The sequence below is a fragment of the Manis pentadactyla genome, chromosome 7 (genome assembly GCF_030020395.1).
Source record: "Manis pentadactyla isolate mManPen7 chromosome 7, mManPen7.hap1, whole genome shotgun sequence".
Taxonomy (NCBI): Eukaryota; Metazoa; Chordata; class Mammalia; order Pholidota; family Manidae; genus Manis; species Manis pentadactyla.
In genome coordinates, this window is record NC_080025.1 from 53,862,773 (window position 1) to 53,876,339 (window position 13,567).

The following is a 13,567-nucleotide window of genomic DNA, read 5'->3' on the forward strand; positions in this document are numbered from 1 at the left end:
AGTCTGTTATACTTCCCTGATATTTTGTCTACTTACCCTGTTAAGAGAGGATTGTAATATGTAATTGTGGATTTTTCAATTCTATCATTTTTCATTTTATGTTTTTTGAAGTTCTGTTATTTGGTGCATATATGTCTAAGATTGCTGTTATATCAACAAAATTTCACAAACTTTTTACTCTCTAATTTTTCTCCATACCTACTTATCAGGGAAGGATTAATTTTTTTCAAAGAAACTACATAAGCAGTAGTTTTCCAGTGTAAAGTATTCAAATTTTTAAAAATGTACAGAACAAAATATCAAAGCCCCTTATGTTCAACTTCTCCCTCTTCTACCTACCCTACTGAGATATAACCCAAAAAAGTTTGACAAAAGTATCTGATCTTAAAAAAAGATCCCACTTCCAGCCATATTCTTTTTTTATTTTTTTAAAGGCTGGAGTTTTATTTTTTTCTGAGGATTTTAAGTTACAGATTCAATTTCTTTAATATATAGAACTGTTCACACAATTTTTTATTATATAACTTTGGATAAACTGTATTTCTTAAGAAAATTTTTCTTGCCATTTATTCTACCTCCTTATGTGTTAACTGCATGGTATTCTCAATCCAGGCTTCCAGAATTCCAACCCCCCCTCATCTACCAATGAAGAGTAAGGTTGTTATTGATATAAATTCTTTTGAAACTGTTAGGTAAGTTTACTAACTATGAATGATTGATATATTTCCATAATTACCCATATCCTCATAACCCATCAACCATAACCAATAATTAAGTAGACTATTTGCATTTTGTTTTTTAAATATGTTTTTTCTAAATGTGTTTTGTTTCTAAAAATGATGCTAGTTGAAGTCTCTGAAGTAGCTAAAGTGAGAGAAGTAGTAACGAATTGGCATGTCATCCTTGTGTAGGGGCCATACTAATCTACTCTGTGTCGTGCCAATTTTTTAGTATATATGCTGCTGAGGTGAGCACCCAGCCATATTCTTGAACTGGGAGAAATTTGAGGCCAAGCTGTGTGTCTTGGTCTAATGCTAAAACCAACCATTTTTATGCAGCTCACCATGGACAGGGCTGCAAAGAGTTTTCTGAAACTTGGAGTCAAAATGAAGAAATTAGAGAATTTCTCAATCTTGGGAAGCCTAGTTTTCAGAATATGCTTTAGCTATTTGATGATGTGAAGCCTCTGTGAAATAACCTGAGTGACATATGTGAAAGGTATTTATAAATGAGTTGTAATTTGTACCCAGCTTCTTTTGTAACTCTATCAGTAGAGGTCATCTAGATTTGGAGATTCTAGAAGTGGAATCAGTATCTCTCCAATTCTCAAGAAATAAAAATGTGCTCAAAAACTTAAAGGATCAGGCGGAGCCAAGATGGCGGCGTAAGTAGAGCAGCGGAAAACTCCTCCCCAAACCACATATATCTATGAAAATATAACAAAGACAACTCTTCCTAGAATAGAGACCAGAGGACACAGGACAACATCCAGACTACATCCACACCTGCGAGAACCCAGCGCCTCGCAAAGGGGGTAAGATACAAGCCCCGGACCCACGGGACCCGAGCGCCCCTCACCCCAGCTCCCGGCGGGAGGAGAGGAGTCGGAGCAGGGAGGGAGACGGAGCCCAGGACTGCTGAGAACCCAGCCCCAGCCATCCGGACCAGAGCGCAGGCACAGTGCATGCGTGGGGCCCTGGATACTAGGGAAACAGGGCAGCAAGACCGGTGAGTGGGTGCCTGAGGCTGGTGCCAGAGAACAAAGAAAAGTGAGCGGCCATTTATTTATTTATTCTTTTATTTTTTTATTTTTGGCGAGTGCTTTTTGGAAGTCTTAAAGGGACAGGGACCCCAATACTAGGGAAATAGGGCAGCAAGACCAGTGAGCAGGTGCCTGAGGCCAGCGCATGAGGACACAGAAAAGCGAGCGGTTTTTTTGTTTTTTTTGTTTTTTAATCTGTTGTTGATGTTTTGTTTTGGCGAGTGCTTTTTGGAAGTCTTAAAGGGGCAGGGTGGGACACTTAGTCCAGAGGTAGGGAATCTGGGGATCTCTGGGCACTCTAACCCCTTGAGCAGCAGGGAGCAGGGAGGCCCCTCATGGAGATAAATAGCCACCCAGCCACTCCACCTCCAACGCGGCTCCACCATTTTGGAGTAGCAGCCCGCGCCAGGCCACGCACACAGCACCAGTGGAGATAAACTCCATAGCAGCCGGGCAGGAAGCAGAAACCCTGTCTGTGCACAGCTGCCCAGCACAAGCCACTAGAGGTCACTGTTCTCCCAGGAGAGGAGGGCCACAAACAAACAAGAAGGAAAGTTCTTCCAGCCATCACTCATTCCAGCACTACAAACTATTTCTATCACCATGAAAAGGCAAAATTACAGGCAAACCAAGATCACAGAGGCAACACCAGAGAAAGAGACAGACCTAACCAGTCTTCCTGAAAAAGAATTCAAAATAAAAATCATAAACATGCCGACGGAGATGCAGAGAAATATGCAAGAGCAATGGGAAGAAGTCCGGAGGGAGATCACAGATGCCAGAAAGGAGATTGCAGAAATGAAACAAACTCTAGAAGGATTTATTAGCAGAATGGATAAGATGCAAGAGGCCATTGATGGAATAGAAACCAGAGAACAGGAACGCATAGAAGCTGACAGAGAGAGAGATAAAAGGATCTCCAGGAATGAAACAATATTAAGAGAACTGTGTGACCAATCCAAAAGGAACAATACCCATATTATAGGGGTTCCAGAAGAAGAAGAGAGAGGAAAAGGGATGGAATTATCTTGGAAGAAATAATTGCTGAAAACGTCCCCAAACTGGGGGAGGAAATAATTGAACAGACCACGGAAATACACAGAACCCCCAACAGAAAGGATCCAAGGAGGACAACACCAAGACACATAATAATTAAAATGGCAAAGATCAAGGACAAGGAAAGAGTTTTAAAGGCAGCTAGAGAGAAAAAGGTCACCTATAAAGGAAAACCCATCAGGCTAACATCAGACTTCTTGACAGAAAGCCTACAGGCTAGAAGAGAATGGCATGATATATTTAATACAATGAAACAGAAGGGCCTTGAACCAAGGATACTGTATCCAGCACGACTATCATTTAAATATGATGGCGGGATTAAACAATTCCCAGACAAGCAAAAGCTGAGGGAATTTGCTTCCCACAAACCACCTCTACAGAACATCTTACATGGACTGCTCTAGATGGGAGCACTCCTAAAAAGAGCACAGAACAAAACAACCAACATATGAAGAATGGAGGAGGAGGAATAAGAAGGGAGAGAAGAAAATAATCTTCAGACAGTGTATATAACAGCTCAATATGGGAGTTAAGTTAGGCAGTAAGATACTAAAGAGGCTAACCTTGAACCTTTGGTAACCACGAATTTAAAGCCTGCAATGGCAATAAGTACATATCTTTCAATAGTCACCCTAAATGTAAATGGACTTAATGCACCAATCAAAAGACACAGAGTAATAGAATGGATAAAAAAGCGAGACCCATCTATATGCTGCTTACAAGAAACTCACCTCAAACCCAAAGACATACACGGACTAAAAGTCAAGGGGTGGAAAAACATATTTCAGGCAAACAACAGCGAGAAGAAAGCAGGGATTGCAGTACTAATATCAGACAAGATAGACTTCAAAACAAAGAAAGTAACAAGAGATAAAGGACACTACATAATGATAAAGGGCTCAGTCCAACAAGAGGATATAACCATTCTAAATATATATGCACCCAACACAGGAGCACCAGCATATGTGAAACAAATACTAACAGAACTAAAGGGGGAAATAGACTGCAATGCATTCATTTTAGGAGACTTCAACACACCACTCACCCCAAAGGATAGATCCACTGGGCAGAAAATAAGTAAGGACATGAAGGCACTGAACAACACTGTAGAACAGATGGACCTAATAAACATCTATAGAACTCTACAACCAAAAGCAACAGGATATACATTCTTCTCAAGTGCACATGGAACATTCTCCAGAATAGACCACATACTAGCCCACAAAAAGAGCCTCAGTAAATTCCAAAATATTGAAATTCTACCAACCAATTTTTCAGACCACAAAGGTATAAAACTAGTAATAAATTCTACAAAGAAAACAAAAAGGCTCACAAACACATGGAGGCTTAACAACATGCTCCTAAATAATCAATGGATCAATGAACAAATTAAAATAGAGATCAAAGAATATATGGAAACAAATGACAACAACAACACAAAGCCCCAACTTCTGTGGGACGCAGCGAAAGCAGTCTTAAGAGGAAAGTATATAGTGATCCAGGCACACTTGAAGAAGGAAGAACAATCCCAAATGAATAGTCTAACATCACAATTACCGAAACTGGAAAAAGAAGAACAAATGAGGCCTAAAGTCAGCAGAAGGAGGGACATAATAAAGATCAGAGAAGAAATAAACAAAATTGAGAAGAATAAAACAATAGCAAAAGTCAATGAAACCAAGAACTGGTTCTTTGAGAAAATAAACAAAATAGATAAGCCTCTAGCCAAACTTATTAAGAGAAAAAGAGAATCAACACAAATCAACAGAATCAGAAATGAGAATGGAAAAATCACGACAGACTCCACAGAAACACAAAGAATTATTAAAGACTACTATGAAAACCTATAAGCCAACAAGCTGGAAAAACTAGAAGAAATGGACAACTTCCTAGAAAAATACAACCTTCCAAGACTGACCTAGGAAGAAACACAAAAGTTAAACCAATTACGAGCAAAGAAATTGAAGCAGTAATCAAAAAACTACCCAAGAACAAAACCCCTGGGCAGAATGGATTTACCTCGGAATTTTATCAGACACACAGAGAAGACATAATACCCATTCTCCTTAAAGTTCTCCAAAAAATAGAAGAGGAGGGAATACTCCCAAACTCATTCTATGAAGCCAACATCACTCTAATACCAAAACCAGGCAAAGACCCCACCAAAAAAGAAAATTACAGACCAATATCCCTGATGAATGTAGATGCAAAAATACTCAACAAAATATTAGCAAACCGAATTCAAAAGTATATGAAAAGGATCATACACCATGACCAAGTGGGATTCATTCCATGGATGCAAGGATGGTACAACATTCAAAAATCCATCAACATCATCCACCACATCAACAAAAAGAAAGACAAAAAGCACATGATCATCTCCATAGATGCTGAAAAAGCATTTGACAAAATTCAACATCCATTCATGATAAAAACTCTCAACAATATGGGAATAGAGGGCAAGTACCTCAACATAATAAAGGCCATATATGATAAACCCACAGACAACATCATACTGAACAGTGAGAAGCTGAAAGCTTTTCCTCTGAGATCGGGAACTAGACAGGAATGCCCACTCTCCCCACTGTTATTTAACATAGTACTGGAGGTCCTAGCCACGGCAATCAGACAAAACAAAGAAATACAAGGAATCCAGATTGGTAAAGAAGAAGTTGGTAAAGAAAATAAGCTGTCACTATTTGCAGATGACATGATATTGTACATAAAAAACCCTAAGGACTCCACTCCAAAACTACTAGAACTGATATTGGAATGCAGCAAAGTTGCAGGATACAAAATTAACACACAGAAATCTGTAGCTTTCCTATACACTAACAATGAACCAATAGAAAGAGAAATCAGGAAAACAGTTCCATTCACAATTGCATCAAAAAGAATAAAATACCTAGGAATAAACCTAACCAAAGAAGTGAAAGACCTATACCCTGAAAACTACAAGTCACTCTTAAGACAAATTAATGGGGACACTAACAAATGGAAACTCATCCCATGCTCATGGCTAGGAAGAATTAATATCGTCAAAATGGCCATCCTGCCCTAAGCAATATACAGATTTGATGCAATCCCTATCAAAATACCAGCAACATTCCTCAATGAACTGGAACAAATAATTTAAAAATTCATATGGAAACACCAAAGACCCCGAATAGCCAAAGCAATCCTGAGAAAGAAGAATAAAGTAGGGGGGATCTCACTCCCCAACTTCAAGCTCTACTACAAAGCCATAGTAATCAAGACAATTTGGTACTGGCACAAGAACAGAGCCACAGACCAGTGGAACATATTAGAGACTCCAGACATTAACCCAAACATATATGGTCAATTAATATTTGATAAAGGAGCCATGGACATACAATGGTGAAATGACAGTCTCTTCAACAGATGGTGCTGGCAAAACTGGACAGCTACATGTAGGAGAATGAAACTGGACCATTATCTAACCCCATACACAAAAGTAAATTCAAAATGGATCAAAGACCTGAATGTAAGTCATGAAACCATAAAAGTCTTAGAAAAAAACATAGGCAAAAACCTTTTAGACATAAACATGAGTGACCTCTTCTTGAACATATCTCCCCAGGCAAGGAAAACAACAGCAAAAATGAACAAGTGGGACTATATTAAGCTGAAAAGCTTCTGTACAGCAAAAGACACCATCAATAGAACAAAAAGGAACCCTACAGCATGGGAGAATATATTTGAAAATGATAGATCCGATAAAGGCTTGATGTCCAAAATATATGAAGAGCTCACCCGCCTCAACAAACAAAAAATAAACAATCCAATTAAAAAATGGACAGAGGAACTGAACAGACAGTTCTCCAAAAAAGAAATACAGATGGCCAACAGACACATGTAAAGATGCTCCACATCGCTAATTATCAGAGAAATGCGAATTAAAACTACAATGAGGTATCACCTCACACCAGTAAGGATGGCTACCATCCAAAAGACAAACAACAACAAATGTTGGCGAGGCTGTGGGGAACGGGGAACCCTCCTACACTGCTGGTGGGAAAGTAAATTAGATCAACCATTGTGGAAAGCAATATGGAGGTTCCTCAAAATGCTCAAAATAAACTTACCATTTGACCCAGGAATTCCACTCCTAAGAGTTTACCTAAGAACGCAGCACTCAAGTTTGAAAAAGACAGATGCACCCCTATGTTTATCGCAGAACTATTTACAATAGCCAAGAATTGGAACCAACTGAAGTGTCCATCAGTAGATGATTGGATAAAGAACATGTGGTACATATACACAATGGAATATTACTCAGCCATAAGAAGAAAACAAATCCTACCATTTGCAACAACATGGATGGAGCAAGAGGGTATTATACTCAGTGAAATAAGCCAAGCTGAGAAACAGAAATACCAAATGATTTCACTCATCTGTGGAGTATAAGAACAAAGGAAAAACTGAAGGAACAAAACAGCAGCAGAATCACAGAACGCAAGAATGGACTAACAGGTACCAAAGGGAAAGGGACTGGGGAGGATGGGTGGGTAGGGAGGGATAAGGGGTGGGAAGATGAAGGGGGTTTTAAGATTAGCATGCCTAATGGGGGGGTGGGAGTAAGGAGAGGGCTGTACAACACAGAGAAGACAAGTAGTGATTCTACAACATTTTGCTATGCTGATGGACAGTGACTGTAAAGGGGTTTATAGGGGTGACCTGGTATAGGGGAGAGCCTAGTAAATATAATAATCTTCATGTAATTGTAGATTAATGATAACAAAAAAAAAAAGGAAAGGGGGATTACTCCCTGACAGGATAAAACTAACTGTAAATCAACGATTAATACATGCTTTAAATATCCTTAATTTTGATCATTTAAAGGGTGTCAGATGATCAGCTATGGAAGTACATTTTTCTGATAATGTTCCTTTCTCTTAAAAAAAAAAAAAGCAGTTCCTGTGTGGTGACCTCCTATAAGTTCTTCACAATGGTATAAAGGGCATATCAAAGTGTGGGCAAAGGGTCTGTTTGTGTTTATACAGAAGATCAAAGCTTAATTTGGCTACCCAGAAAATGAACTAAGATACGATATGAAGAAGAAGTTCCAACATCAACATACTCTGGAAGAGTCATTCCAGAAGATGATCATCAAAAAACTTCAACAAAGATCCTGGCGCTGTTGCAGTTGTAGCTGCAGTCATCCCACCGGTTCCTGGAATTGCCATTGGAATGAAGAAGGAGATATCTAAGCTGGCCTGTGCATACAGTAAAACAACAAATTTGACTGGATCTATACTGTTGGAACTCAACCAAGAATTAGGAGAAGTGCAAGTTGCAGCGCTCCAAAATCTTACGACTACAGACTATCTACTGTTAAAAGAACATAAGGGATGTGAACAGTTCCCAGGAATGGGTTGTTTTAATTTGTCTGATTTTTCTCAAACTATTCAAATTCAGTTAGACAATATCATCATATCATAGATAAGTTTTCACAAATGCTTAGGGTGCCTAACTGGTTTTCTTGGTTTCACTGGAGATGGCTGGTAATTCTAGGTCTGCTTTGGTTATGTAACTGTATTCCTATTATGTTAATGTGTGTGCGCAATTTAATTAGTAGTTTAAAACCTATACATGCTTAAATTACTCTACAAGAAGATATGTCAAAGAAATAACCAATCTTCCCATGTTTTCTTCCATCTGCTACTTCTATAGCTTTTCTTCTTCCTTCCTAATTACAACCCTTAAATAGAATTCATGCCTCAGATCGAATTTACTGAGTATCATAATTCTTCCAAGTGGTAAAGATACCTCAAGACAAATGCTGGGCATAAAAGCCACAGGGCATAAATCTGCAAAGAAGTAAAAAGCTAACCTTTTCAAACAATAAGGCTTCTCTCTCACTTACCAACTTTACATTTCCCTTTATGGCCCCGGAAGATGACTGGTTAGCCAGAGACAGGTAAGATTCCTCAAGGGAGGAACAACCTAAGACAGGCACAGTCGCAGGGGGGCCATCAGGTGAGAACTGGGGATCAACAGAGGTGAGGCTTAGAACCTCACCCCCCCTGTTTTGAGAGAAATCTTCTGCATCCGTGGATGTTTTGTTGCCCTTGTCTAGCTTGGATTAATACTTAGTCTACAGGCACACACCTGATCATCTACATTTGCTTTCTTACAGCACTAAACTATGTTTTCTACCTTTATCTTGCTTCTACCTACCACTTCAGTATTTTATTAAAAAATTATAATAATAATAATAAGGGAGAAATGTGGGATTCACATATAAATCAAGTATAAAATCAAACGATTATTCATATTTGACCTGATTGTTTATAGTTCATAATGCGTGATCAAAACCGAAAATTTCTGTGATGACTGCCCTTGTACTGTTCACCATGTAAGAACTTATTCACTATGTAAGAATTTGTTCACCATGTAAGAACTTGTTTGTTATGCTTCAGAAGATTGGAGACTGACGAGAATTAGGCTTGGGGTGGATTAATGATTGTGCATTGAGTCCCCTATACAGAATTTTATTGTTGTTAACAACCATTTGATCAATAAATATGAGAGATGCCCTCTCAAAAAAAAAAAAACTTCAAGGATCAAGGGAATGTTTAGTGAATATTCTGTTCTCTAAATGCCCGATTTAAAAAATTTTATTTGTATTATTTTCCTCTCCAGTTTGACTAAGAAAAGGCCTTAAATAATAGTTAATCAACATTAAAAAGAGGGTTCTTAGGTACCCCCAAAGTCACCTACTACTTACCCTCTCTAGTTTCAAAGCTAAAGCTTGTTTTCCCTACCCTTAGCAAGACAAAAGATGCATAACATTCCCTTGTGAAGGTGTGTTAATAGTCTGGAACATGGAAAATAACTTAGAATTTTCCTTACCCCTTCCAAAGATTGTTCATTTGCTAATTTTATCATCCATTGCAAGATGAAGTTCTAAGGTAAAGACAACAAAGCCTGGTGCTCTGAATCTGACCTCTTGCATTTTCTCTGGGGAGAGCTAGTAAAAGAATGACATGATGTTATACATAATAAACCTCAGATATTTATGTCTTAATGCATATATAATTTTCACTTATAACACATCATGGCTCTGTAAGAATGTTTATCTTTTGAATCTATCTACTCTTATGATGCAAACCTTAATTGATATTTCATAAAGCCACTGACTTCTCCAATTTCAAGGGATAGCTCCTTACTCTCCTATGCCAGAATTCAGTGAAATTTAGTCATTTTTGTGTATCTATCAGTTTCATGTCATCATATACATTTCGACATATAAATAATAATAAACAATATTGCATAGTACTTTGTGTTGCAAGATTTCTTAACATTAAATATTTCATTTTCTGTATCTCACTGATGCTAGGATTTCACATTTTGGAATCTTCAGCCTAAGGATCCATCTTATAGTTGTTAGTGCTGTACTTCAGTTGGCAATGTTTTTTGTCTTTCCTTAGTCACACATAAAGTAATTGTGTCTTATAATCAATAATATCTTATATTCTATGAAATATAGTAATTCTAACCAACATCTTCCAACAGATATTATTATACTAATTTTATGAAGGAGGAACTGAGGCTATATGTTTCTCACAAAGATTCATTGGCAGGTTAAGTAGAGGATCTTGAGTTTGAAATCTGATTCTTGAATCATTATTTACAATGGCATCCAATGGGGTGGTCAGGTGGTGTAGAAAGACAAGCGGGCCTCTAGACCACAGAGAATGTTCTAGACACCAAATCGTAGGTGAGGGGCCAGAACACAAATCATCTATTTCATATCTTGGCATCCTCTTCACCTGTGCCCTCTGCCCCAACTCATACGTCCAACCATAAACATCCTTTTCCTTTCACCAGTCATCCCAGCCTGCCCATTCCTGTTCTGAAATTCACAACTCTAAATACTCAGACTTAACAGATTAAATCTCCTTCCACATCTTAGCCATCTCCTTCCCCATTCAGTGAACTCCAACACCCATAGGAACTCCTCTGGCATTCTTTGGGCTGTATCACTCACATTTCAGAAAGCCATTTAAGCCTCCTTTTTAATGTCTGGATGCTGAATGGATAGAAAGAAACTGAGTTTACCTATAAGATGAAAACAATCAGGTTTTCCAAACAAACAAATGAACACAGCCTAATGTTTTTTTAAGTGTGGTATTTTTTTATTGAAGTATAGTTGATATACAATATTATATTGATTTCAAGTATACAACACAGTGATTCAACAGTTACATACATTACTAAATCCTCACCACAACTAATGCAGTTACTGTCAACATAGAAAGATGTTACAGAAACATTGACTATATTCTCCATGCTGCACTTCCATCCCCATGACCAACTCCTCTTATGATTGAGATTTTTGTGCCTCTTTATCCCCCTCACTCACTCATCCACCTACCCCAAACCCTCCCCCATGGTAACTAACAGTCACTTCTTAAGTATCTATGAGTCTACTGCTATTTTGTTCATTTTTGTTTTGTTTTTATATTCCACAAGTAAGTAAAATAATATGGTATTTGTCTTTATCCACCTGGCTTATTTCACTTGGCATAATACCATCTAAGTCCATCTGTGTTGTTGCAAATAGCTTTCATTTTTTATGGTGGTATAATATTCCATTGTGTATATGTATCACATCTTTTTAGGTATGTTAAAATCCAAATGAGATCAATGGAAAGCCCACAATGATTGATCATGTAGAGAACCATCATAACACCTTGGATGGGGGTTGGGCAGATGTGCAGAAGTGGTTTGTGTATGGATAAACTTTAGTCTAAAAGACTCAATGGCCCCCTCAGAATCAGAATCTAAGCTTGGGCCTCCCCAGACTATCCACAGCACAAAGAAGTTCATGGGGATGTGTTTTACAGGCATGTACGTTTTATGATCTCGAACTCATCATACTAAGTTTTGGAAGGCCACTTAGGTTGAATAGAGAGTAAACAGATTGCACTAAATTCAATGGTATTTGCCTTTCTGCTAGAGGGAGCTTAAATATGGAAGCAACCATCTTCTTCTCTGTGTATTTTTCACACTTAGTACCATTCCAGACCTGTGGTTCTAGGGAGAGCATGGCAGCACAGCAGCTGTGATTTATATTACAATCTTGCTTTAAATACCAAGTCATTCAGGTATCAAAAAGTTTCAGTATAAGAAAGTCATAGAAGAATATTGCCTCCTTTACAAAGAAAAAACAAGTTTCCAATGTAAAAAAAAATTCATTTTTCTCAGTAAAAAAAAAACAAAACATTCTTTGAATAAACCTGCTGCATTTAGGGACAGTCAATATTTAGGGAAACTTTCCTCATTATTGTGCTCTAAGTTCAACTTGCTTAGTTATCTAAGACAAAATGTAACAAATGGATGAAATAAACATCAAGAGATGCATTCTAGACTTGGATCTACTTATTTAATACCAACTTCTAGGTCTAGATGTCTTCCAGTCTCCTGGGCAATCCTTACCATTAATATCTGAAGAAGGATGGCACCAACCTATGCTACATGTATTGTAGAAAGCTCAAGCTTTCCCTAACATTTTAGAGGGTTCCCAGAGGAACTTTACAAGCTCATGGTCCTCCCCTACTCTAAATGGATAATTCTGAATTATCTGAATTAGTCTGAATTCAGCTGGTCTAAATTCTCAATTGGTCAGTTGAGTTTGAAGACAGGCTAGTACTCACTGATCAATGCTTGAGCTGCTGCCCCCCTTAATCCATGCTCTGCCCCCTCTCTTCCTTCATTTTCTCACAGGACCACTAACCACAGCTGTTCTGTATAGCACACATTTTATTGAAGGTTTAGGCTGACAGAAATGAATGACATACAGACAGGTGAGAATTGGCAACCACATAAAACTGAGTAATAAACATCACCATGCTAAGGTCCAGAAGTTGTCTCAACTGCAGAAAATTTTTTGTGGGCCCTTCCTCCCCTCCAGACTCCACTTGCTTCTCACCATAACATGACTTCTCCACCTCTACCTTTCTGCCCCCTTCCTCCACTCTAGTTTGGAGTATCCTAATAACTCCTTTTATTCAAAGGGGAAAAAAATCCAGTTGTTTTGTGAGGCAGAGCATTTTTGTTCTTTATTGGCTTCCATCTTAACTTTCCAGGCTATGCCCTACAAACCTTCGGTGTCAAATTGGCTATTTACTCTACAAAAGGGAAGTTTTTACCTTAAGGGGAAATCTGCCTTTCTCCTAAGCCTGCTGGCTTCATCTGAAAAATACTTAAATAGATGATAGATCAATACATTTAAAATACTGTTTTTCCTTTTAGTAGAGCTGTCATTAGTATATTTAATACAGATCATTCCAGAGAAGATGCTGAAATTCCATTCTTCTGAAGCTCTTCCTAAGCTTTAATACTATTTGGAAGAAACTGCAATGGCATTAAAAAACTATGTTTCTTAAAACCCTGTGTTATAATGTCTGTAATTTGCTTAAAAATACTTCAGCACAGACAGCATGACATAAATGGATGTGTGTGTTAATTGTAATCTACACCCTAGGGGTTGTCAGTTATCCTAATCAAGAATTTATACTCAAAGGGAGATCAGCTAGCATTTAATCAGAAAGGCTACTGCTATCCAGAGGCTACAGTCATCTTTATTTTCAATCAAAACTAGATAGTTTGCCAATTTACATATTAGATATTAAAATGGGTATGTGTTAGTGAAATTACTGGCTTAATCTTAAATGTAAAGAAAATGAATTGGATCTTTTAGGGGTATTAGAATGGGTAAAG

The 13,567-nt window shown here is 38.0% G+C and overlaps 1 non-coding gene across 1 annotated transcript; it reads right to left on the reverse strand.

The window, feature by feature from the left end:
- Positions 1-866: 866 nt before the first annotated feature.
- LOC118929131 (U6 spliceosomal RNA) lies at positions 867-975 on the reverse strand. Its single transcript, XR_005031484.2, has one exon. It is a non-coding gene; the product is annotated as a U6 spliceosomal RNA (small nuclear RNA).
- Positions 976-13,567: the final 12,592 nt, after the last annotated feature.